Source organism: Triturus cristatus, chromosome 11, assembly GCF_964204655.1.
Source record: "Triturus cristatus chromosome 11, aTriCri1.1, whole genome shotgun sequence".
NCBI lineage: Eukaryota > Metazoa > Chordata > Amphibia > Caudata > Salamandridae > Triturus > Triturus cristatus.
The window spans coordinates 653,315,212-653,342,642 of record NC_140594.1 but is presented as its reverse complement, the minus strand read 5'-3'; the positions used below and the strand labels follow the sequence as shown (position 1 = coordinate 653,342,642).

Sequence of the window (27,431 nt, the reverse complement as noted above, 5' to 3'; positions counted from 1 at the left end):
TATGCATCTCTGATCTTAACCGATTTGATTAATTGGTCCGACAAAAATAAAAAAATCCCGTTAAATCAGTCAGGCTTTCGACGGGGCACGGGCACAATCGCAAATGTACTAGCAATAGGGCTAATCGCTGACAAAAGCCTACGAAAGCGACAGCCATTACATCTATGCTTTGTGGACTTTAAAGCGGCCTTTGACCATGTTAGCCGACACATATTATGGGCTAAACTGAAGCACCAGGGATTACCAGACTCGATGTTAAACCCAGTTATGGATCTCTACACCAATACCTGGATGCAGGTCAAAATTGCCGATGGACAGAGGCTCACAAGGAAGATCCACACTAACGAAGGGATAAAAAAACGTTGTGTCTTGGCCCCGCATTTGTTTAATTTATTCATGGCCGACCTAACACCAAGGCTAGACGGGGTCAATTCACACCCACCTCGGCTGGGCACACTGCCTTTAACACATTTGTCCTACGCAGATGATGTTGTACTCCTAAGCCAGAGAAGAATCGGTCTGCAACGATCAATCAATGAGTTAGCTGACTATGCCAAAACTAATCGGATGGAAATAAACATAAAAAAACCAAGGTTATGATTATAACACATTGCCTGCCTAAACAGCCGAAATTTGTAATCAACAATACAACTTTGGAAGTAGTCGATAGCTACAAATACTTGGGGATATGTCTAGACCGAAGGTTTTCATTTGTCACGCATTATGAATCAATCCAAAAAAAGGGAACTGCCATGCTGTTTGCATTCGGCAGTATATCAAAACAGTTAAAAGGCCTACTGTTTACTCCACTGCTTGCAGTCATGAAAGCAAAATTATTACCAACTATTGCCTATGGAAGCGTGGTCCACCATGGAAATAGTGCACCAATCTTAGATAAAATCCAAACACGAGTGTACAAAAGAGTATTCTGCTTGCCATGCGATGCCTCACCAGCACAGGTACGCCTAGAGTTCGGATTACAACATCAAACACTCTGCAAAATGTATGAGACAATTACATTTTGGTACAAAATTTGGCTAAATCGTGACCTAGAAATAAACTTGGCACTCTGGGAAGCCCTGCAAAACGACCAAATGTCACAGTACGCAAAGTACCTAAATGCTTCTTTGAAAATAACCAAGATGGCTGATCTCTGGCAACGGAAACTACCTCTGAAATCATTCCAGATGATTATGAAAAAAGCAGCAAAATCGCATTCATTGATTGATGACAAAGCAGCCCTAAGTCGGCGCACGCACGCATGGATGGTTTTACAATCCTACATGAGGTTGGAGCCAGCGGCATACCTGGGCCTTGCTTTCCCCTCCCATTTAAAAACCATGGGGAAACTGCCATCCAATGCTGATCAACCTATTTGGAAGACCCCCGGCCCAAAACACTGTACCCTATGTGGAGCGTTAGCACAGGATTTTATACATATATTATGCATTTGCCCGGCGTTAGAATGCCACCGCCGGGATTTGCTCAAGAGGAAATTCAATGAAAATGGTATCCGCACCTGCAGATCAGCAATACTAAAAAGTCTGGACTCAAAGGACCCACAATTAATTTGCCAACTAATTAAATTTTTATCCTATTTCGGGAATTTAACAAAAGAATAATATACGCCAAAACCATAATTTAACAATTCCTCTTTAGTTTTTAAATTTTTTATGCATTGTTTATTGTGTATATTTATTCAACTATGGTATGTGAAGGAAATATATTTTTATGTCTTGGTATATTGTAAAGGTTTTAATTAACTATACAATAAAGAATTTCTCTCTGTGAGTGGGATGGATGCATGCGCCCGAATACCAAAGTACAACCATTTAATGAGATGGCGACCCTCCCCCATATAATATAGTGTTCGGACTAACTTGTGTAGTGGAGGCTCATTACGCTGAGGTGCTCACGTCTTCCTAACATAGTGAGATACTGTTGCATGAGTTAAGTAAAGTCGATACAGCAAGCCGGTGGTCTGTACAAAGGTGTCATGATCAAGTAGGGTTCTATCATCAAACAGTGACCCGGCCTCGTCCACGCCAGCTTCCGACCAGGCATGTAGCCGAGCCTTCCTGAGCCTGCCACTAGTGGTTGGTAGTCCCACTAATGGGATATTACCAGTGTACGGGAGCGCATCTGATGTGTAAAGCAGAGCCTTCTTCCAGCAGTGGAGTGCTGTCTTCAGTAGCGGTGGCGCATTAGGGGGGATTTTTACTTTCGGTAACAGTAGAGTGCGCAGTGATCCTCACTCTAAGTACTCGTATTAGACATATTAAAGATACGACCCACCATTTCTGCTAAATGAATGGGGCAGTTTGTACGTATAAACGCCAGTATCTCAGTCGAGGCCCTTGCGATTTGAAGATCAAAGGTCTCTCGCACTGATGTTAAGGGTATGGTTTGCTGTAGAAGCATGGCTTTCAGTCTGCTCAAAGTATCAAACTGTATAAAGGAAACATTCAACGATGGCCATAACGGCGCCTCCCTGACTGTACTTGTTGAGGGAAACAATACTTGCATACAGCAAGTAACCCTGGAGTTCATAGTGACCAGATAGGCAATGCCCGGAAGCATCCCACAGCAACCTTGATCGTTCAGCATCAAGTAACCCCATTCAAGAGCAGCTTGAATACCGGTGTGATCACAGCTGCTGGAGTCCCTCTCATGTGGCAGGACAAGTTTTCTATTGAACCATTGCAAGCTCCGTGCAGTGAAATGTCCTGGCACATGAGAGAACCGCTCAAAGCGTTCTTGCAATTTGTACTGCTTAGAAACACTTCTCGATCCCCACCCCAGCATCTAAATCTGTATGGTAACTCCCAAGATTCCTTAATGTAGTCCTTACCCATCTTTTCCTATTTGCCAGCCTGCCTTTGCTCAAGGCAATATTGAAACTGAAAAGTAGTGACCGGTTGAGTTATGTGGCCATGGATGAGCCATTCCGTAGACGGATTCCGCTACCGTAACGGTAGTCTGTCCACTTTGGCACATTGATAGTGAACTTCAAAAATGTCAGGAGGTTTGATGTAGTGTGAATGTGGGTGACAATTGTTTATGGTGAGTCCGCCTTCAGCAGCCAGTCATTAAGGTAGGGGAAGATTGGGACCCATTACATCAGAAGGTGTGCTGTCACCTCACTTTCATGAATACCTGATGGGCGTTGTGAGACCAATGGGGAGAAGAGTCAACTGAAAATACTCCTGTCCCACCATGAACTGCAATTAGCGCCTGTGGGCCCACGAGACAATTGTGAAAATAAGCATCCTGCAGCTCCAATGCTAGCATCCAGTCTCCAGGGTCGAGGGTAGAGAAGACCTGAGCCAGGGTGAGCATCTTGAATTTAAGTTATGTTTATGATTCTGGGAATAGGGTCTAGGCTATCAGAGCTAATGCCCCACAAATGAACGGACTTTCTGCCACATTAAAAACCACCCTGAACTCAATAGGAAACCTTAAAAATTCCCAAGAACATTATCAACTCCTCATAAGACCACCAATATTTCGATTAGAAATACATTTCAAGCAATTTAACAATGTCCAATGATTATCAATATTTTATCTCTTGTAATTTGATGGTTTGAATTTATGTCAGTTATGGTGTTACAAGTCGGATGAGTAAAATATTTGCTAATGTGGTAAAAAAAAAAAACTGTTGTGACATTTTTTGGTTGGAAGCTGCTCTTTGAATGGTGTTCCTCAGACACATATCTGACTACTTAGATCAAAGTGAAAGCACGCTAAGCACCAACTGAAACTGATGGGGAGGCACTATGCAGTAGCTCCACGTGACACAGAGTGTTAGAGTTGGGTGGCAAGACATAACGACTGCACTGGAGGGTATGAATTTCAGATTTTCTTCAATGGGCTGGACCTGCCTTTATTATGCAGAGCCGAAACTCAGCGTCTGGACTCGAGATGTAGTGTCAGATAGCTGGGTACTGGAAAGGGACCCCCACCAGGGACATCCCCTCTCACATCATCATCATGGGAACGATGACTAGACTGCAATAATTTCATGCAGACTGGTGCACTGAAATAAGACCTCACATCAACAGTGTCAATAAATGCAGATTAACTTTGTTACACCTTGGAGATCCATAACAATATGTCCTTCTCTATCTTGTGAGTAAGATATTTTCATTACATTCTCATGTTTATGCACTCATAAGAAAAAGTTTACACTTTCTCATTGGAGGCATGGTAGGACGAGTTATTCACACTACCTCCAACCTGGCCAAGACATGGAAGGCAGACTAGACTATGTTAGGTAACTGGGGATGCTATTTATACATGACATACCTAGTGTCATCTATTTTATGGCAAGAGTAGTTGGCATCGCCAGAAGTGAATGTGGTTGTTCGTATCTTGCAGAGCTCATCACTGGCTGCCACCAGGTATGGCTGAGAAATTCTGAGAACTGCCCCATAAGAATGCAGGTTGGATGTTTTGAAACCTAGAGAGCATTTTCATCTCACTGGTGTGAAATCCGGACAGAGTTGCCTTATGCAAGCTTCGACTCCCAACAAATGAAGAGGGGCAGGAGCTACCAGAACATGAACTCTGCTAGGTAGTGCCACAGTTACAGTGGGTGACTACGTAGCTTGCAGAAGTATCTTCACCTGAGGTTGACTATGGGCCTGAGTAGGCTTTGTCACATGGAGTAAAGGCTTTAAGTAATGCTTTCACTGCACTCAGCAAATTGAGAGAATGGACATCTCTACAATTGAAAGGAATAACAGTCATGGCGGTTCTTATCAATGTTTGCAAAAAAAAGCTTGACAGTAGGCACCATCAAACATGACGGCCACTGTCAAACGTTTCCAAATGCTTGTTTTTGAAAAATAAAAAAACAATGGTCCACACACCATGGGAGTTTTCTCCAACCCCATGGGAGTTTTCTCCAATAGTGTGGTGTGTGTGTGTATGGGGGGGCGGTCAATAATGTATTTTTCCTGTCCTTCACTGCCAGGTTTCCTGTGGCAGTAAGGGGCAGGAAAAGAAACACATAATGCTGTCCAAGGTGTTATGTGCTCCCTCTAATGGCCCGATGGAATGAGAGCCACCAGCACAAGGTTTATACAGAAGGAGTAAATCTTATTTTGTTGGCACAAACTTGTCAGTGTACTAGAGTTTGGCAGAGAGGGTACTCAATCTCTGTTTCCTAAACTCTGTCAGAAAGTTAAATCAACTGCTACAGACTGCCAGAAACTGTTGGCTAAGTTGTTTTATAAAAATCAAAGACTCTTTGACATAAGCACCTAATAAAACACTTGCCAGCCAAAGCGTAATTGACAGGAAAGGAAAACTTGCAGGCATGGAGGAAGTGGGCCTTAAATAGCTGCATGATTTATACACTGTGGAAACACTCTTAAATATCAACACCTGGTGACTATCTAAGATATAATGACAACTGACTTCTGGAACTATAGAAGCATTTCGGGAACACTGCTATAACTATATGAATTGACATCACAGATCCCCAACACAAACACAGTCTTACATAGAAGGTATTCTTGCCTGGGAATAGGAAAAAAGGTCATTACAATACTTTATTAGACACTTCTTGGGAAGTATAATGGTCACTTGGAAGAACTGAGCAAGAAATGGTTAGTAAACCTAGGTAAATATACATGGGTGTCCTATATCGAGGAACATGATGTATGTATGTTCCAAGAAACATTGGCTACTGAGAGAGTGTTTATAGACGAGTTTACCACTTTAGCGTGGAAGCAAAACCAGCTGAGCGCTTTGGGGGGGCAATTGGGGGTTTGATGATTTTAACTAGGAATGATTGTTTTAGCTCACATACTCTATTACAGACAGATTGTCGACAAGGAAGATGAAAATTGGGGTATTCCATCGATGACGGGGAAACTAGGAAAAAGATTCTCTACCTCTAAACTTAAATTAGCCTCTCTAAAAGTTGGTAGATGAATCAGGGCTTGCAACAGACATACTATTTCTGACTCTGATAGAGCACCTACTTTTAAAAGAGGAAGTTACACTAGCATCATTGACTTCGACCTTATAGATGTGAGGCTATGAACACTTTTGGCCAATTTGAAAGTGCATCCGCGCTCTGACAGTGACCATAATTCCTTGAACTTAACATTAACTGAGGAACTTTTGAATTGGAAACAAAATCCTTGCCATACAATAGTAACAGAACCAATCTTATCTAACAATCGTTGCTATGTCACATGGCCTAAAGTTTTGTCAAACCAAAAATTGTACTCGCAGATATATGGGTTGTTTGTTGCTTTTTTATCGGAATATGTAGTGTTAAGCGAAGTAGATGTTCCTATCCTAAGTGTGCACAGCCAGTTGTTCAAAGAGATGCAAAAGACAAAGATTTGTCCCATACAAAACCAAATCCGGCCAAAGAGGTAAAGTGGTCTGATCAGGCCTGTAAACAGTTCGTTGAGACTAGCCATCTTAGATGGCGATAGGACTTTAATTGCCGAAGCCAGAAGTACTTATGAGGCTTCATTGAGCTTAGTAAAAAGGAACTGGGACGAAAATATTTGGCAAGACATGCTAGTTGCTATTAAAACAAATGATAACCTGGCCTTCTGGCACATAGTAGCCAAATCTAGGCCAAAAAGAGTCAAAACTTACCACATTCCACCAGAAAAGTGGGTGTTGCACTTTACTGACCTCTACATTGTAAAAGATCCTTAATGAACCGATGCTGAACAGTTTTCAGGTATCCGCCACAGATATAGTCTCTATAGATGGCACAGAATGTCTTTAGTCCTGAAGACACAGCTAGAGCCATTGAATGTTTTAAATCTGCCAAGGCACCAGGCTTAGATAAAATTCCTCGAGATTTATACAAATCAGTGCCCGAAGTTTGGACAAGTTATTTAAACCTGCTATCAAATGTAACAGCAATAGGGGGCAAGATACCAGAATCTTGGAGAGGAGTAGAAATCATAACAATATATAAAAAGGGTGATGCATGTAATGCCTCAAATTAAAGACTGATTAGTTTAATTGATAATGCACAGAAGGTCTTTGCAAGACAAGTTTGAGAAAAACTGCTAGAATAAGTGGGCTGTAATAAAATTATGTCCTCTTTTCAAGTTGGCTTCCGACCTAAGGTCAGTACCTCTGACCAGATTTTTAGACTCTCCATATTATACTGGGAATATGTCTAATTACGGCACCAGAAGCTCTATGTGGTATTTGTAGATCTCAGAGCTGCATTTGACTGTATTCCACGTACCAACTTGTGTTGTGTTTTGTTAAACAAGGGAGTTCCTGGTAATTTGATACAGCTTATAATAAACTTCACGAAAAAAATTATGCCCAAGTTGGTCATAAGTGCAAATTGACTAAACATATCCCTATTGAGCGTAGTGTGCGCCAAGGGTGCGTTCCTTATACATGAACGATGCTGTGGACATACTGGTGATTTGCAGAAATGATTCCCCTGCTCTGAGCAACAGAAAGGTTCCCATTCTTTTGTTTGCCTTCAACTCTCTCCTTATTTCCCCATGGGGCTCCAGCTCCTAATCAACAAATTACTAGGTTTTTGTACATCTAGGGGCTTGGAGCGCAATGTAAATAAGACCAAATATATGGTGCTCGGAAAGGGAGTGACCAAAAACTCAGTTATCCATGTTCGAAGTGAAGCCCTGGAGAAGGTGCATAGCTTTGACTACCTAGGGGTTAAATTAATGGAGAACATCAAATGGTCAGGACAACTTAGCAAGATCACTTTGGTAATCGAACATAGACCAAATGTTATCATCAGAATGCACAAGCAAACGACCTCACGTATGGTGTCACCGGCACTAGAAGTCTATCATGCTAAGGCACAAGTTGCTGCACTTTATGGCGCTGAGATCTGGGGCTGCGCCGACGTTCATTCCCTATCTATAATTGAAAATACATTTGTCAGGATGTTAGCCTCTGTTCCAAATAGTTCTCCCCTTATTCCATTATACTTTGATCTGGGTTTAGAACAAATTGCAGATTTGGCTGTATTAGAACCACTAGCCTTTGGTCCACAGATGAGCTAAGAGATTATAGGGAATCCCTTATAGACTTATTAAAAGTCTCTGGTGTTCCGACAATACCATGGGTTAAATTTGTTTGGGATTGGTCGAGGAAGATGGAATTATAAAGGCTTTGGGCAGAGCCAATTGCAATTTGTAAAGACGACCTTAATGTTTTGAAAACACGCTATTGGGCTTACATCCATGAAGATTATACAAAAAAATAGTTCAAATGGCTCCCTGACCAACACGTTTTTGGATTTTAAGCCCTTTCCATTTTTTGAGCAATTTTTAGATTCAGTTTCATCACCCACAGCCAGGAGCTTCTACATACGTTTTCATTTTGGTATTCTTCCACTAGGATCATTTACCTTTAAATGGAACAAGAACTCAGCTTCTAATATCTGCCCAGCATGTGGTCTGAATAATGGAAACAAGATACACATGTTTTTTTGCCCAGAGTATCAAGCATCTTACCGTAAATGGATCCGCCCAATATGTGGAGACCTGGGACTAACCAGATATCTTGAAGCCTATAGAATTTTAAAAAGTGACACTTCCCTTGTAACTGTTTTTGCTGCGAGTAAATTCTTACAGGCTGTCTGGTACAACAGAACTAAAATTACACCAGCAGTAGTTAAGTGACTATATTTATCTTTTTAAATATTTTTCAATTTTTTAAAAAAAGTTATAATTTCACTTTTTAACCTTTTTTTAAATTCTAAGAAATCTATGAGAAAATTGCTGTTCTTTTGCTATTTTACACATAACCTAGGGTTGCGAATTGCACAGATTGTACATTGGAATGGAATTGTACTGGCACAGATTTTACTTATGATTGAGCCGATGTTTTTAAGTTAATTTTTATATTCGCTGCTTTATGTAAAATTTAAAAATTGTTTTAAACAAAAGAGAGAGGGGCTCAATATTCCTCAAAAAGAAAATAGAGCACCAGATTACTGTAAAGTAAAAAGTTTTTTTCCTTTTTGAGACAGACACTGTTCAAGTGACTCACTTATTCAATTAAATAAAAAAAAACCCAAGAAGGGTCTAGACTACTCACTCAAGCCGATGTAACACTTGCACGAAAAAAACACCAATTTTTATCACAACACCAATTTTTATCAAAACAAGCTATTTATTAGCCTCATAAAATATATTCATAGCAATATAATCAATAAAATTTTATTTTTCTAAGTGTCAAAAAACAGTTAAAATCATTTTTGCATATAGTTGCGCAGGAGAAAAAAGGAAAAGACAATACACTATGTCATAAAGTGGTTAATTCAGACACCTATGGGCAACATCGACTCGGGATTTATTTCCCAATTTCGAATAGTTTGTTAGCCCCTTCCGAATTTAACACAGACTCAATGCGTCGACGCGTTTCGGAGGCTTTCGCTGTTGGTAGCCTCCTTCTTCAGGACAATATCTATTAGGTTCTCCAAAACATTTTTAACCTAGTGCAGAAAAAAACATTTTTTTACTTTTTAGAATAAAGCATATTTTTTACCTACAATGATACTCTAATTCCTGTGACATCTGTTAAAAACAAACTTTGAGTGTCAAAAGTTTTGAGGAAACAATCAGTTTATCCGTAATGTACATATATAACTCCAAAACCATTTCAAAAGGACACTGATGCAATTAGTTTATCAAACCATCAAGTTTTTCTTTTACAATGTCTTTAAAAAATTGTTTTACAAAAAGACGTTTTTTTACGTTGCAAGTGTTTACATATCAACCATGCGTTCAGCTCATTCTTGTCACTCTCATGCTACCTCCATTGTCATAAAACACTTATACTCCATTCACGCAGTCATTGATAGTTGTCGAATAACTCACCTGTGCATTCGCACTAAGGTGACTTGTTTATTGGATTAAAATCTTGAGTATGATTGTCTCAATATTTCATGATTCTCCAAGCTATCAAAAAAATATAATCATATTTAAAGCAGTCGGTTATTTGTCAGGGGAATAAACTCCCTAACTAAAGATCCATTGTGTGATTTTTAATTTTTAAAGAAATATTTTTATTATTATTACAGATCTATGCCATTGGTAAGGATCTATGCAGTACCTTTAAGATCACGCAAAGGTATAGAGTTCTTCCTTGCTTAGTTCGTTTGTCGTAGACTTGAGAGATGATTTTCTGTAAATGTGAGGCTAGGTTCCTGGTGAAGAGTTTTCTACTTCACTGGGTTCATGATATACATCGGCACTTATTCATTACTATCGGTGCTATTTTGGTTTTTTAACAATTTTTATTCGCGCACTAACAATCTAGCCTTCTCTGGGTTCATTGTATAAATCAATACTTCTTAGTTACTGTCGGCGCTATCTTAGTTTGAGTTATGATTAGCGCACTGCATATCGAGCCTACACAGGGCTCAGAGTTTCTCTTCATTCGTTCGTTTCTATCGGCGCTATCTAACGCGCACTATAAGTAAAGCCTGTTTCAACGGCCCCCCACTCCTAGAGAGACATTTGGGTACAATAAGTAACAGACCCCTAAGTAATACTGTGCTATAAACCCAACATCGCCCCAAAGGCGAAACAAACTCGCTCACGGTTTTGTATGACGTACCTGAATTAATCCTACGGCTGGCGTCCCCGGGCTGCTACTTCCGCGTCTGTGAAATCGCGGGCAAAATCAACAAAGGACTATTTTTTGGGCCGAGTTTTTTTATATATAGTGCGTCCAAAGTGGGCGTCATCCAAACGCGACCGAAGTTTGTGAGGATCATTTTTTACCCTTTTTTTTTAATCATCGAAGCTTTATTGCTCTTAACCTATTTGAGCATCCACACCCATTTTGTAATGTTTTACAAAAGTAGTGTTGAAACGCCACTCGAGCTACTTAAACAGAAAGTTACCTCCCTATATTGACGAAATGGGACACTAGTCAAAAACGTACTTTAGGTATTCAGTAGGATAAAAGCATTATAGCGTTTCTCTAACATATGAATTTTTAGATCATTACAACTGTTTCATATATAGATATTTGATTTCTAAATAGTAATCTAATTGCTAGGGTAAATGCCCTCAAACGTTAAACTTAATTTCTTCTAACGTTTATCATGTTAGAGCTACATTTCGCAGTGTTTATTATAAAGGTTATGATTGTTACTGAGCCAAATTTCAAGATATAATCACCAGAAGATTGGTTTTTTATGTAACTATTCTCATCCAATCTTCTTTAGTATTGAGACCTTTATTGATCGTATCGAGCGTTGACAACCTATTGACAGCCTTGGGTAGAATAAATACTACGAACCTTTAAGGTTAAGCTAAGTGAACTTCTTTCCCAATAGGAATAAATCTAACGTGACAGAAAATCATCTCTCAAGTCTAAGACAAACGAACTAAACAAGGTAGAACTCTATACCTTTGCGTGATCTTAAAGGTACTGCATATATCCTTACCAATGGCATAGATCTGTAATAATAATAAAAATAATTCTTTAAAAATTAAAAATCACACAATGGATCTTTAGTTAGGGAGTTTATTCCCCTGACAAATAACCGACTGCTTTAAATATGATTATATTTTTTGACAGCTTGGAGAATCATGAAATATTGAGACAATCATACTCAAGATTTTAATCCAATAAACAAGTCACCTTAGTGCGAATGCACAGGTGAATTATTCGACAACTATCAATGACTGCGTGAATGGAGTATAAGTGTTTTATGACAATGGAGGTAGCATGAGAGTGACAAGAATGAGCTGAACGCATGGTTGATATGTAAACACTTGCAACGTAAAAAAACGTCTTTTTGTAAAACAATTTTTTAAAGACATTGTAAAAGAAAAACTTGATGGTTTGATAAACTAATTGCTCCTGTGACCTTTTGAAATGGTTTTGGAGTTATATATGTACATTACTGATAAACTGATTGTTTCCTCAAAACTTTTGACACTCAAAGTTTGGTTTTTAACAGATGTCACAGGAATTAGAGTATCATTGTAGGTAAAAAATATGCTTTATTCGAAAAAGTAAAAAAATGTTTTATTTCTGCACTAGGTTAAAAATGTTTTGGAGAACCTAATAGATATTGTCCTGAAGAAAGAGGCTACCAACAGCGAAAGCCTCCGAAACGCGTCGACCCATTGAGTCTGTGTTAAATTCGGAAGGGGCGAACAAACTATCCGAAATTGGGAAATAAATCCCGAGTCGATGTTGCCCATAGGTGTCTGAATTAACCACTTTATGACATAGTGTATTGTCTTTTCCTTTTTTCTCCTGCACAACTATATGCAAAAATGATTTTAACTGTTTTTTGATACTTAGAAAAATGAAATTTTATTGATTATATTGCTATGAATATATTTTATGAGGCTAATAAATAGCTTGTTTTGATAAAAATTGGTGTTGTGATAAAAATTGGTGTTTTTTTCGTGCAAGTGTTACATCGGCTTGAGTGAGTAGTCTAGACCCTTCTTGGGGTTTTTTTGATTGAATCAAATTAAAAAATTGTACATATTGGGACTGTACCATGTGTGTATACTTTGATGGTTCAGGGCAACCAAATAAAGTACTACTACTACTACGGAAGAGGGAGAATTGCAATTAACATGAAGGTACAGGGGCGTGGTCAAGCAACATGGAGATGCACATGGGCCCCTGGACACTTTGTCTGCCAGTTTGAATACCGGTGGATGTTGGGTGTGCTGTGTCAGAGCGGATTGTCCGGTCCTCTGAGAGTGCCGCAAGAAGAGAGCTGCGCCTTCTGTCCCTGCAGAAAAAAGGGGGCCTGCCCTCAGGCCCCAGCGCCAGAAGAAAAAGAAGCAGTGGCCTGGCTCTTCCGTGGGCTGGGGTAGGCGCGCATGGTCCCCTGGATGCCTCGTCTGCTCAAAACATAGTCCCTGCTCAGCAACCGGCCTCCTATGTGCTGATGAGGGGCCTCCTTTGCCTCGCCTGGCTCTCCCACCTCGCTCGGGACCATGACATTGGGCTGAGGCCAGCGCCAAACAAGTGTGGACCTTCTGGTGGACACAATGAGCTGCTGCGCCCCTTTGAGGGGCATAATGGAACTCGGGCTTCCGCCCTAAGGGGTCTATCGGAAATCCGTCAGGACCGAGAAGAGAGAACTTTCTTATTGTTTTACACTACTGCAAGGCTCGTGCTTTTGAATTTTACAGACTGATCAAGTTACCAGCCGTGCTGTGTCGCACAGGGTTTGGTTTCACCTTGTATCGTTGAGAGACCCCACAATTAGTAGGTCTAAAGCTGAGGGGAATGCTTTCAGAGCCCGTCGCTCATGCACGACTGAAAGGTGACGTGGTGAGTAGACCTTCATCTACCCCGGCTCTGTATCCTGACGAATTGCCAATAGACCCCATAGGGGCTGGATTAGGCAAGAAATATGTTGACCAAGTTTTATAGCACGCATGCTCTATAGGACCATTAATTCCGATGAGGGCTACAATGGTTTTACTTAGGTTAGAGACGCGCATGAATAAAAGTTTAGTAAACAGATCTTCCCTAAACCTATTTTAAAAAATTTTGACCACTTCATTACACTACTTACCACAGCCCACACACCCTCACTTACCTTACAGCTTTATCCACAAGAAGTCCGTCAAAGACCCCCTTTGCGGGTGCCTGTCAGGCATTGCAGCGCCGGTCCGACGAGAAGCACACCCATGTAATGAAGCCTGACACCTCTCAGGGTGTGTGAGGGCACTTCCTCCATTTGGAGGTTATTCCACAAACCTGACTACCACTATCTCTCTTAGGAACTGCACACCCTCTTATTTAAACTATTGTTATTAGGGAGCACGTGTGCTGGACCTATTCAAAAGTTCCCGGTTCCTCTTATTTTGTGGACATGACTGATGTCAGGTCCTAGGACCGCTCGGGGTCGGACCGCGGAGGACCCAGGCCCTCCAGGAATGGCAGGGGCTGTGGGTGGCAGGAGCGCCAGTAATGGCTGCCCTCTGGCAGGCTCCGGCAGGGAACCTGAACTTCGACCCAGGTCCATGTTTACTCCTTCCCTGGACCAGGTTGGGGCAGAGGTCGGTATTTTTAAAAAAATCGTTAACACTAAAATACAAAAACTCCTCACATTTGTACCTAAACCTGAATATAACCTAAACTACTCGGAATACCAAGCTCTGGAATTACTAGCGCAAGATCTTAATTTAACCATAAAACCTGCAGATAAAGGAGGTGGTATTGTAGTCCTTGACAGCACCACATATAAACAGCAAATCTTTGCAATGCTTATGGTACCTGAACATTACATCAAACGTAAGGCTTATCCTGAACAAAGGATTAAAACTGATATCCTGGAAATCACTCAGAAAGCATTGGATAGAGGGTCCCTCTGTGAACAAGAATTCAACTATCTCAAGGCTGAATTCCATCGGATACCCATACTATATGGGGTCCCCAAGATCCATAAGAACTCTACTTTGCCTCCCTTTAGACCCATTGTGTCTACCATTGGTTCTCTCACTGAGCCCCTGTCCAAGTACATTGCTGTATTTCTTCAACCCCTTGCATCTAATCTTCCGGGATACATTAAAGATACAGGACAGCTTATCAGCAAAATCGAGGGCATTTCTTTTAACCCCCATACTGATACTCTAGTTTCGATGGATACCGAAGCTCTCTACACTAATATCCCCCAAACAGGAGCACTAGAAGCTGTGAAGAGCACCTTGGAAAATAGTAATAGCCCATGTGACCGTCTATTTGTTTTGGAATGTCTTGCAATAGTCCTCAGGGAAAACTATTTTGAATTTGACGGAGAAATCTATAAACAAATACAAGGAGTCAGCATGAGTGCTACCTGTGCGCCCAATATGGCTAATATCTTTATGGGATATTTTGAAGCCAAATTTATCTTTAATGAAGTTGCCCCCTTCAGTAAGAATTTATTGCTCTGGCATAGATTTATCGATGACATCTTTTTGTTTGGAGGGGACCAGATGAACAACTTAGTGAATTTATACTTTGGATCAATTTGTGTGATCCTCACCTTAAATTCAGCCCCAATACCAGCAAAACTAAAATTGAATTTTTGGATATTTGGAACCAGAATATTGATCAAACCATAGAGGTTTCCCTTTTCACCAAGCCAACTGCTAGGAATACTCTCCTTCAATACTCTAGCTACCATCCTTGTAGCCAAAAAGACAACATCCCGTTTAGCCAATTCCTGCGGCTTCGCAGGAATTGTACTACTATACAGAACTTTGATGTTCATGCTGAACAACTTAAACTGAAGCTTCTGGACAGAGGCTATCCATTTAGACTTATCAAAGACTCGTATAAAAGGGCTAAATATTACGACAGAACTGTATTATTACAGAATAAGGAAACCAAAAATGACAATAAATTGGTATGTGTCACCACCCATTCCAACATGGACCACAAGGTTCGCCAAATAATTAACAGTGAATGGCACATACTTAATTCTGACAACTGTAAAAGCTCTCTTCCTAAGCCCACTTTTGCGTTCCGTCGCAACAAAAACTTGAGAAATTCATTGGTCAGAGCAAAATAGCCTTGGACTGACACCTTCATTCAGAAATCCATTACTGGCGCTAACCCTATTATGGGTACACATAAATGTGGACACTATCATGCCTGTGAATTTGCTATTGTGTCCCATGAACTCATATGGGGCAAAAATACCTTTTCCTTCAGAGATATGACCAATTGCCGCACCAGCAATGTGGTTTACCTAATTCTATGTCCATGTAATAAGGGCTATGTAGGAGAGACCAGCAGAGAGTTCAGAATACGGTTTAGTGAACATTAATCTGCTGTGACCAACAGACGCAATGGGGCGCCTTTGGTCAACCACTGGATGGATACTAAACATTCTGTGAAAGATCTTCGGTGGATTATTTTGGAACATATACACAGTTCCATTGATAATAATGTCAACGCTCTCAGACGTAAAAGAGAAGTGTTTCGGATTTATACCTTGCGAACACATGAAAGAGCACTTAATGAGTCTTTGCCCTGGGAGAATGCCATTATTTGAGGAGGGATGGCAATTGTCCTGCCTTCCCCGCCCGGGCCTTCCCTTGTCCTTCTGCATCTTCCGTATTTTCCCAAAAACATTTTTCACCACTCAAGTAGCCCCTGATGACTTTTTTTGATTACCTAGTTATTAGTTAGATTTCGTGCTTTTTATCTCTTCCCCCTTCTTTTCAGGGCTTTCTGTGTTTGTTAAATCATACTATGATGGTTTTATATATCGCCTTTCCTCAATTTAAAATGGCGATCGACACCACCTCATCACTGTTCACTTTGCTAGCAAGCTTTTTTAACCCTATCTCTATTGTTCCTCTTTCTGAAATTCAGATCAGTCCGTTTTCCGTTGTCATTAAATTTCCTTAGTCCTTCTTCCATTCTAATGAAATATGGAAGTTACATCCCATTGGATATGCCATATAAGGTGAACGCCGACCTGGCACCTTTAACGCGCCACGGCTTGCCGGCGATGCGGAACGCTTTCATTCGTCACAGAAACCTCTTGGGTAAGGATTTATTTGCCATTGGCCCCCATTTATTTTAGATTGTTTCATTACACCAAGTACTGGAGGATTCTTCTTCTAAAACATTTTTGGCTTGCTTAATTTCTTTTTAGTCTGCTGCCTCTTGCCGTTCCATTCATATCGGCGGACGTAGGTGCTACATTACAATGTTTTGAATTGACGAAAATTCCCTTTTATTCGGTTGTATTTACTACAGTACCAACAGTGGTCTTCTATCATACTGCAAGTGAGTTATCTAGTCCCTATCTCTCTTGCTTCACCCGTTTCCTTGTTCATTTTTGATTCATTAGTTGGTTTGTCCTATTATGTATCCCTAGGTGGACACCTGACCAAGTTGCTTGTTCCCATACACATGCCCCGCGATTTGCTCGGCTCTTCCATAAGGAACCCCTTGGCTCCTTCCATAAACGTTTTGCTGATTGAGCCTTCTAATCCCCATGTAAGTACTAGGGGGGTCGGGAATTGATTAAGATAGACACTCTTGAACCACAGGTGTGTTGGGAATCGATAAAGGTAGATACTTTTGGACTCCAGGTGGCAGTAGGAGTTTATTGTTCTGGCCGCCTTTGGTACTAAAATCATTTTACGTATTATGGTTCTTCACTTTTTCTTTCATTCTAATTCTCTCCATCCATTTTGGGCATTTCACTTATGTGCATGTCATTTTTTGCACTTTATATGTACTTTTGGCCCGGTTTCCATCCTTGTTGTAATTCCAATTGGTTTACACTAGATTCTGGGCCTCCCGGCATTCTATTTATGCATTTAGGCTCTAACTTGGTTAATTAACTTTTTTCTTTTTGAATATATGGTTGATATTATGTTTATTTTTTTTCATTTAAGCTGGGATTCATTTTATTGAAAGAACTGACAAGCCCGACCTTACCATTTATATGTCATCTATTCTTCCAAGTAAGGTTTATATTGTTTTTAAATTTTGATCTGGTGGCTGGCACTATTGACATCTATATTTCTTTCCCCATATTTTTCATACTCTCACTTTCTCGGGTCTTCTTTCAAGCTTAAATTCTGACCATCTAAATATATCTGGTGTTGGTGGCTTATCTTGACGCTTAACTCTGGTATCCTTTTTTCTTATTTTTCCTTTCTCCTCTGGCTGCAGCTCACTATGTAAATATTTATCAAAAAAATGTTTCTTCTCACCCACAGACCAATTGTTTTTAATGTTGGATATAGCCCGGCACAACAACTAGATGATGTTGGAAATGAAGATGTATTACTCATTTTCCACTGTATGATTTACTCTATGCGCCCTGAAGAAGGAGTGGTTATTACAAGATCTCCGAAACGCGCGTCGGCGCTTTCCCTTTGTCCTTTTTTAGTAATTGTCTTTTGTAATGTGTTGATCACCGTGTTGCTGTATTGTCTTGATTATTTCTTATTTGTGTAGAAAATACTTCTTCTTATTGTGTATCTATTTGTGTCATTATGTCTTGTGCTGGATAGGATATGTCCTATTTTATCATTGTCATTTGTGTATGTATGATGTTTTGTATTTTGATTATATATAAAAAATGAAAAAATTAAAAATGATTTAATAAATTAATCAATCATATTTTTTGTTAACTTTTGGTCTTGTGGGTCTAATCTATTATATGGACATATTGCCTACCTTGAAAATATGTATGTGTAGGAAGTCTAGGTTGTTTTATTGAATACTTTTTCCCTGAATATTTCCTCACACATTTAACCTCTTCAGGGTCCCTCTCACGTAGTTTTGTTTGTTGGGAACCTGAAAGCACGCAGAGGATCACTATTGGAGAGGACAGCACCATGCGCATGCAGAGTCCAGAAGACTGCACTCGGAACCGAGGGGGCAGTCACTAGGACTGACCACAGCCCAGCAGAGGGAGCAGTGGGCTCACAGATTGACTTATACCGGAACCTGTCATAGAAGCGGCTCCAAAATTGGAATGATCATGAGGTTATCGTCCAACCGTATCCTTGATGTTGCTCAAGTGCTGAGTAGTAGGCATAGGACAACTCTTGTATTAGGTGATCCTAGGGGGGCGGTTCTGATAAGCACCTTGTACCTAGGTATCAAAAGGGTGAGGCTGACCCTACACACTGAGGTGGGAGGGGCAGTGGCTGTAACCATGGGGTGGGCCAGGAGCCTACGACTGGGGGGGGTGGTTTACCCCTTCCTCGTTGGAGGATTCTGTACTCCGTCCCTGTTGGACGGTGATGGTCGATGTGCACATAGAGTGAGTGGATGCAAATAGATGACATGTTATGCTATTCGTGTCCGTGGGAGGGAGGGATTGTTTATGGCCAACGTTATGGTTACAGAGTTAACAAGCATTGGCATAGCCAATAGGTCTCGCCTTTGGGGCCTTAAAAGTGTTTAACCATGCAACAGTTAATTTTGTTGCACCAAGGATATTGTGCTGCATAACTAAATACTTATAAGGTCCCAAAAGCGAGACCTATTGGCTATGTCAATGCTTGTTATCTGAAGACTTTGGGGAATGCTCGGTAGGTTCAATTTTGGGAATCCACACAGATTCCAGAGCTTTCCACCACAGAAATTAGAGGTTTGTTCCTTATTTACAAAGTTTGAGGTTTGCAAGGGATTCTGGGTAACAGAACCTGGTGAGAGCCAGACAAGTCAACCCTCCTGGATTTCCTTGGGTGTCTAGTTTTCAAAAATGTATGGGCTTGCTAGGTTCCCATAGGTGTCTGTCAATTTTACAAAATACAGAGATCTTCACTTTTTAGACAGTATAATTTTAGACTATGTCGTATTGCCATGTTGTTTTTTTTTTTTTTTTTACAGAGTTTTATATAGCGCAAACTTTACCCGAATAGGGTATCAGAGCGCTTTACATAGCACCAGTTGCATTACATGAGGACACATTCAGTTTTGGTTAGGCACGGGGAGATTAAGTGATTTGCCAGAATCACAGGATATTCAGCGTCATTGCCGAGACTCGAACAAAGTTCCCCAGATTCGAAGTCGACCGCCCTAGTCGTTAGGCCAACTCTCTCCCCATGTTGTTCTTGAAGAAGCTCCAAGACCCCTATGTTTCTTTTTGCGCAGCCTCCTTTTTATGGGCCTGCCTGCGCAGGAGGCGGCTTTTATAAGGGAGAAACATGTGGAATTTAGCCTCTTGTTTATTGGTGCTTGAAAAGGTATTGGTGTAAATTCATTTGATTAAGTTTTATCATGCCAAATGTATTTAATTAGTCATCTTGTTTTATAAAGTAGACATGTTATGTTTATCTATGGGTGGTTGATTATTGCTGCTTGATGATTTTTTGCATTTCTAGTATTAAGATCAATTTCCGAATTGTTGGCTATAGTACAAATAGTAGGGTATTTTGCAAGGGCTGTTATGGTTCTTTTAAAATTGCTGATTTTTATCAACTTCTTTTTAAAGATTGATTATTTTGTATGTGTATACTTTTATGATCTATGTTTATTAATTAGATCAAATAAAGTTGATTGTATTGTATAGGTTTATAGGTTTCCCTAGGTGCCAGCAGAGGTAGGGTTCAAAATCTACAGCTTGGCACTTTCCACAAAAAAGGTCAGTTTTCAATGTAAAAATATGATGTGTACACGTTACGTTTTGGGCCGTTTCCTGCCGCTGGCACTACGCCTACCCACATAAGTGTTAAGATAATAAAGAATGTATGCCCTTTTACCTAAATTAAGAACAGATCTCTCAAAACCCATGGACTGGTATACGGTCTTCAATCTTCGTTTGATACTTAAAATTTTTAAAGCAGAAACCAAAACTACAGTCAATATCCTGCATCATAATGACAGGGTATCTAAATGGTCTCTATATTCAGACCTATAGTACTTAAACCAATATAAAGTACTTTTTTCATCTTTAGACACTAGTCCAAGTCATGATAAATACTCATATCTAACAAATCATGAGCATACAAACATGACATGTAATGCGCAGCATGGTCATGAAGAATATACTAATTGAATCCCCGCGGACTGTAACCTCAAAAGCACGCACTCAAAGTCTTGGGTAGTCTAACTGATATCGATTATCCTAAGCTGCATGATGAGCGAATATTTACAGGGTCGCACAAAGGCAGGGACGTGTGCACAGATTTCAGCCCGTCCCTCCTGTCAGCCTCGCTAATCAGGAAAGACGCAGTCACATCACAATTCTGTTTAGAAACACACCTTCACTGCAATTGGCGTTGGCTTCATTCAATTATATTATAAAAGCACCCGTCCATCTTGCGAGTTTTTTGCTCAGATTATGCCCCAAGAACGCATGCATGCAGAACTTTCACTAAATGGGCAGAAAGACAAAAAATTCAATTTCTGTTATCATTTAAACATTAAGTTCAGTACACTTTGCTTTACACCTTTTTGGCTAAAATATTCTACACGCCCCCCTGCATTTCGGGTATTCCTCTCCAACTATACCAACAGTACGTACGCGAAACAAAAGGTGTACAGTGAAAGGTTCACAGAAGAAAAGGGTGCTGCCAATAGCCCCAGAATCCCGTCATCTAAATTGTAACAAGCAACCCTCCACGTTGCAGGAATTGAGCCAAAACCAAATGCCATAAAATCACGTGTATATACCAAAAAATGACCTGCACTTTGTCTCAGAGAGCTAGTGCATATTGTCACAGGAGTCCGATAAATATTTCATGTCCATTGGCCCATTTAGATCTGTGTTGTGACAGCACAACAACGGGAAGAGTTTCAGAAGGAAACCAAAGATTTCATGCAATTTGCATCGAAGCTGCCATAGCAAAAAAACAAAACATACCCTTACCCGAGCTCAGGCTGTTATTGCCTAACAAAACATACACAGTCCGATTGGCGTGTAGTCTGATCCTTCGCAAAACCGCTTACTCGCGCCAGTATATTTCAAACACCAAAGGCCTATCCTCACTCACCACGTCACACAAATGGGCGTCAGGCATTGCATCACACTGCTTGTGTATTGAGACACCTAAAAGGTTGCGTGATTTGTCATGGAAACACGTGATGGCCATAGCCAATCCAATGCAGCATCACCCTGCGCATCAGGCAGAGTTCGCCTATTGTTTACAAAGACGGAATAACCTGTTAAAACAAACTTAACTTTATTGTTCCAACCCAACGCAACATCTTCTCAAGCATGCCAAAAGTGATTCCAGCAACCTTAAAACAAACCAATACTTGTAACAAGACGTGATGCCTAGTGCACGATCACTTCTGTTAGCTCTTAAGCCGAGCGTTACCACATCTTCAGCCTTAATCGTAATCATCCAATAATGGGAGTGTTATGCACCTCAAAACCTCCCTTGGCAAAAAGATGCAAAGCCGATTCAGAAAACGAAGATAGACCTTAAAAGACAGAGGATCAACAGTGTTTACACGGCAATGACAGTCACAGTAATTCATAAATTTACATACATACAAAACAAGCCTGGGATTTGTGTGCGCGCGCTAAAAGAAAATAAAAACAAGCGCGCACGCCTCGTGCAAGTAGGGGGGGGGAGTGCGGCCGAGAGCAGGCAGCGTTTCCCTTGCGGGAGCGAGCGGTGCCAGGCGAGATAATTTATAACACATGGCAAAAAAGCTCGCTCCCGCAAGGGAATCGCCAGACGTGCACGCATTGCCATTGGAAGCAATGCAACGCGTGCACGTTTTTGCCCGCAAAGCTGTGCCGAAGAATAAAGGTCTCTTTCCTATGCAGCACATGCGCGCTGCGTAGGCGAGACTCAAAAATGTTGGTGCAAGGCAAAAGAGACACATGACCATTTTCCTAGGAGGGGAGAATATGACAGAACAGTCACCAGTAGATCATGGGTAGCACCTAGAAATTGTTGACCCGGAATGTCAGGGGTCTGGGCACGTATAAAAAGCGTTACAGAGTGCTGTCATTTCTTAAGCAACACAGTATAAAGATTGCTCTCCTACAAGAAACCCACTTCGACGACGGAGGGGCAGCGCACCATAAGAGGAAATGGTGTGGCCAACTGTTTCACTCCTCATACTCCACCTACGCCAGAGGTACACTGATATGGGTGGCTCCTGGGGTTCCACTCTCAATGACTTATACAGCGGCAGACATAGCAGGCAGATATGTAGGACTCCCTTGATGGTAAATCAATCACCCTTATTAATACCTATGACCAAAATAATGATGACCCATTACTCTTTCAGATGATCCAAATCTTATTAATCCAGGAGACCGAGATCCCAGTTTTCTGGATGGGGGGTATAAATTGTATCCTGGATGGAGATTTAGACAGGTCTCCCCCTAAGCATAAAACTAAACCACTTATGACAGGCAAGCTCCAGGACGTAATGACTAATCAGGGTCTAACGGGCATATGGAGACAAAATTATCCGTCACAGAGGGGGAACACATGGCACTCTGCAACACACAATACATACAGTAGATTAGATAGAATACTGTGTTGAGATGGCATCAAACAAGACGGGGTGGTAGTAACACACTTGGGATGGTATCTATCCGACTACTCCCCAGTCAGTTACGAGTGGAGCCAGGGAGGGCCACCTCAGACCGGCAGATATTGGAGGCTACAACCGGAGGTTCTCACAGACCCCATGGGGCGGGACACACTAGCGCAAGCTATGATAACTTAATTCACAATAAATTGAGGTTCCACAACTCACATGGCCACAGACTGGGAAGCCTTCAAAGCAATCTTACAGGGAACGTGCATGGGACTCACACATGGGGGGCGCCAGCAGCTGTAAGCTGACCTGCACACACATGTAGTGCAACTAGCTACACTTCAAAGGGAGGACCTGTTGTCTCCTGTCTTACAGAGGGCAGAACAAGACCATCACAGACAGGTTGATGAACTATGGCTCAGACTAGACAAATACACATTACAACAATACATACAGAGAATACACCGGGAGGGGGATAAAACGGGCCATCTTCTGGCATGAATACTTCGAAGGGGAAACCCCCCCCCAAAATGATACCATATCTCATTACCCTGGAGGGCACACAGGTTGACACACAGCAAGGACTAGCAGATTAATTCATATCCTACCTGCAGGCTGTAAATTCCCCAGACCCTAATATCACCCAGGCCAGATATATCCCCTTTTTAGAGGGCCTAACCATCCCGCATTTAACAGCAGAAGGTAAAATGGAACTGGAAGCTCCCCTGTCGCTCGAGGAATTGCGATTAGCACTGACCATGCTTCCCCGCTCGAAGGCCTTGGGGAGAGACGGGTTCCTATCAAACCTTCCAGGTGGAGGTGCTCGCTCCCCTTTAGGAAGTTTTTAACAATCCAATGAAACAGGGATCCTTCCACCAACCATGCGGGAAGGTGAAATATGTATGCTTCTGAAGCTGATAGGAGATGGAATGAACCAGGCAGCATATCGCCTCATAACTATAAACTTCAACATTAAAATCTTAAGCAAAGCACTAGCTATCCAGCTGGCCCCTCATATACCTCAATTAGTCCATGAGGACCAATACAAATTTATCCAGGTAGACACACAGGGATGAATATCAGGAGACTAATGCACATACTGCATGAAACCACCAGTGATCCGACGGAGATGGCCCTGGTCTCGGTGGATCTGGCTAAAGCAATAAATACAGTGTATTGGGGATACCTAATGGAGGTCCTCAGGGTGGCAGGCTTTGGGCCACATTTCCATGCCTGGATCAAACTTCTTTACACAAACCCATTGCTAGAGTCTGGGTGAGTGGGACCATTTGGGCCTCTGGACATTGGGCTGTGGTACCAGACAGGGTTGCCCCCTGTCGCCATTACTATTTGCCCTTGCAATTATGCCATTAGCATTCCGAGCTCGCAGCCAGCTGAGACCGTACAGTATACACTTAGGCAACGTCCACCGTGTCATCTCGCTATATGCAGATGGAACCTTATTTTATGTCTCATTGCCCCGGGTCACCATTCCGGAGCTACTACACCTTATGGAGGATTTCAGGGATGTGTCGGGCTCCGTATTAATCACGCCAAATCGCTTATATTCTCTCTCGCTTCACTCATGGGGGCCCCACCCTCAGGCCTCCCATTCCTGGGCCTGCGCTGGGAGCTGGCCTCAGTCAGATTCCTGGGTATCCAAGTAACGTATGATAAAAAACAACAGTTGCAACTCAATATGGGTAGGGTAGTGGAAGGTCTCAAAAACTCTGTTTCTTTCTGGAACACGCTTCCTCTGTCCCTGATGGGTAGAATATCCATCTCAAAAATGGTTCTACTACCGAGAGGTTTGTATATAATGCAAAACACTAAATGCCCCATACCTACCACACTGTTCTGCCAGTTAAACTCGCTCCTCATCTCACTCCTATGGGCAGGCAATCGCAGCAGAGTGGCATTAACCACATTATATAGGCCATTAGGCTATGCGAGAGGGGGGCTGAAGGTCCCATGCCTCAATCTCTACTACTATGCGACACAACTCCAACACGCTGCCCGACAGCTAGAAGGGGCTCCCATTCGGGAAACCAGATTGCTGGAGAGTGGGACCCGTGGAGGCTCGACTCCCTGAGCTGCTAATGGAGGGTAGCCATGCCCAAGAGGATGCCCCCTATGTGGTGAGGCATACAGCCTCACCCTGGCACCGATTCATAGTGAAGGCTCATGACCGCGCTCTGTTTCATAGAGAACTTCCGGTGTGGATTCTTAAACCAGTAAGACAAATGACACGCAATATGTCCTTTCCGGAATGGCGTGAGGGTGGGTGCGACCAATGGGGCGACCGCTACCTAGATGAACATTTAATCTAATTTGAAGCAGCAAGAACAGACTGCAACTTGGGGTCAATTTCTACCACATGTGGGACTAGCGAAGGTGGTCAGGCATACATTGCTAACTTAGCCAGCGGCCCGCCGCCCTCCCACACTCTCAGGATTCTCCTCACATGTGGTACGAGCAGACACTTAATCATATTATATAAGGGTATGCGCTCAGACGCAAAAGATGCTCCACAGTGGGACCTGACAGCCTGGAATCGAGAACTAGAAGTCCCGATAGAAGGGAATGACTGGAAGCAAGCCTGTGAGTTAATGCACACTGTCTAATAATGCCAGTTTCAGACTCATACATTACAATTTTCTACCTAGAACATCTCTAACCACAGTACATCATCATAATACAGACCTGGCTCGACCGGACACATGTCCACTGTGTAACACCAGCGGAGCAAAGTTCCTACATATGGCTTGGGGTTGCAGCGCAATATACTCCTTCTGGCACTCAATAGTTGAGGTCCTGAGATGGGTGACTCAGTTGCATATTGAAATGACTCCCCAATGTTGTTTGCTAGGGCTGCTCAAACTACCACGAAAACGTGATACAACTTACAAATTTGGACAACTAGCAATGGTTCTAGCCCGACGCAGAGTAGCCATCGCGTGGCATTCCACACGTTCCCTGACACTAGATAGGTAGCATAAAGATGTAGCGGAGTGGTCACTGGCGGAGTAAACACATATGCTGTTGAGCAGGAGGGATGACAAATTAGATGAAGACATAAGCACCTGGCGAACACAAACAGACGATCTTCTGGCCCCCCCTCTGACGAAGTAAAAGACATGGATTCAGACCTTGAGGCGGGAGATGACACCCATAATGGCGCCAAAGGTGCTCAAGGGTTGAAAAATCCCAATAGCCTAGGTTAGAAATGGGCGAAAAAGACTGGATAAGTGGAAGCAACAAACAAAGGGTTGTAGGGGAATGGGAAGGCATCGAATAATTTGATATTTATTTATTTATTTATTTTATTTATTATTTAAACTTATAATGTGCAGCAGCTACCCAAAAAGGGTTTCCCGGCGCAGGGGCAGATCATAGACTGAGATGGAGAGCCTAGTAGGTTATTTGTTAAAAAGCCACGCCTTCAATGACTTGCGGAATTTGACGTATTCTGTTTCATTTCGAATTGCTGTAGGCAGGGCATTCCAGATCGAGGGGCCCAGATAAGTGAAAGACCTTCCACCCATCCTCGATAGTTTAATTTTGGGAACAATAAATTTCCTCTGAGTGGATGAGCGAAGATTGCGAGTAGGAACATAAGGACTAACCAGAGATTGAAGTTATTGGGGGGCAGCTCCAGCTTTTATTTTATGCATGTAGCTCAGAGCTTTGAACTTGATTCTGTTCTCTACCCTGAGCCAGTGTATATTATGTAAGTGTCCAGAGATGGAGGCGGTTCTCGGTACTCGGCATAAAAGCCTAGCAGCGGAGTTCTGGACCATCTGGAGCCTGCGAGTGACCTCCTTGTTTGAGCCCAAGTAAAGAACATTTCCGTAGTCCAGCCTTGAAGTGATCAAGGCGTGGACCACCGTGTTCTGAGTGGGCTTCGGTAGCATCCAGATGACATTCTTCAGCCATTTAAGAATGGTGAAACAAGTAGCTGCTACTTTGACCGCTTGGGCGTGCATACTGAGCGAGTCCTCAATGGTTACGCCCAGGTTGCGGACTTGGCGGGCGGGGGAGGGAAGGGGACCCAGCTCACACAGCCAATGTTGCGGGCCCCAGAGATCCTTATTTTTCCCAAATATAAGGACCTCAGTTTTCTCTCCGTTAAGTTTTAGGTATTTTGATTGCATCCACAATGCTATTCTGCTCAAACCTAATTAAAGGGCAGAGAGTCCAACTGCGTTCTTCATAGAGAGTGAAAGACCTTCGACCCATCCTGGATAGTTTAATTTTGGGAACAATAAATTTCCCCTGAGTGGATGAGCGGAGATTGCGAGTAGGAACATAAGGACTAACCAGAGATTGAAGGTATTGGGGGGCAGCTGCAGCTTTTATTTTATGCATGTAGCTCAGAGCTTTGAACTTGATTCTGTTCTCTAACCTGAGCCAGTGTATATTATGTAAGTGTCCAGAGATGGAGGCAGTTCTCGGTACTCGGCATAAAAGCCTAGCAGCGGAGTTCT

The 27,431-nt window shown here is 42.0% G+C and overlaps 1 protein-coding gene and 1 long non-coding RNA gene across 3 annotated transcripts in view; one reads left to right on the top strand and one right to left on the bottom strand.

The window, feature by feature from the left end:
* Positions 1 to 27,431, bottom strand: part of D2HGDH (D-2-hydroxyglutarate dehydrogenase) — a 595,031-nt gene that overhangs the window by 155,596 nt on the left and 412,004 nt on the right. The window lies entirely within an intron of this gene.
* LOC146785246 (uncharacterized) lies at positions 16,414 to 18,057 on the top strand. Of its 2 annotated transcripts, XR_014970944.1 has the most exons (5): positions 16,414 to 16,511; positions 16,622 to 16,755; positions 16,847 to 16,968; positions 17,373 to 17,441; positions 17,700 to 18,054. It is a non-coding gene; the product is annotated as an uncharacterized LOC146785246 (long non-coding RNA). The 2 variants fall into 2 exon arrangements; XR_014970943.1 differs by lacking the exon at positions 16,622 to 16,755 and having other exon boundaries at positions 16,451 to 16,511; positions 17,700 to 18,057.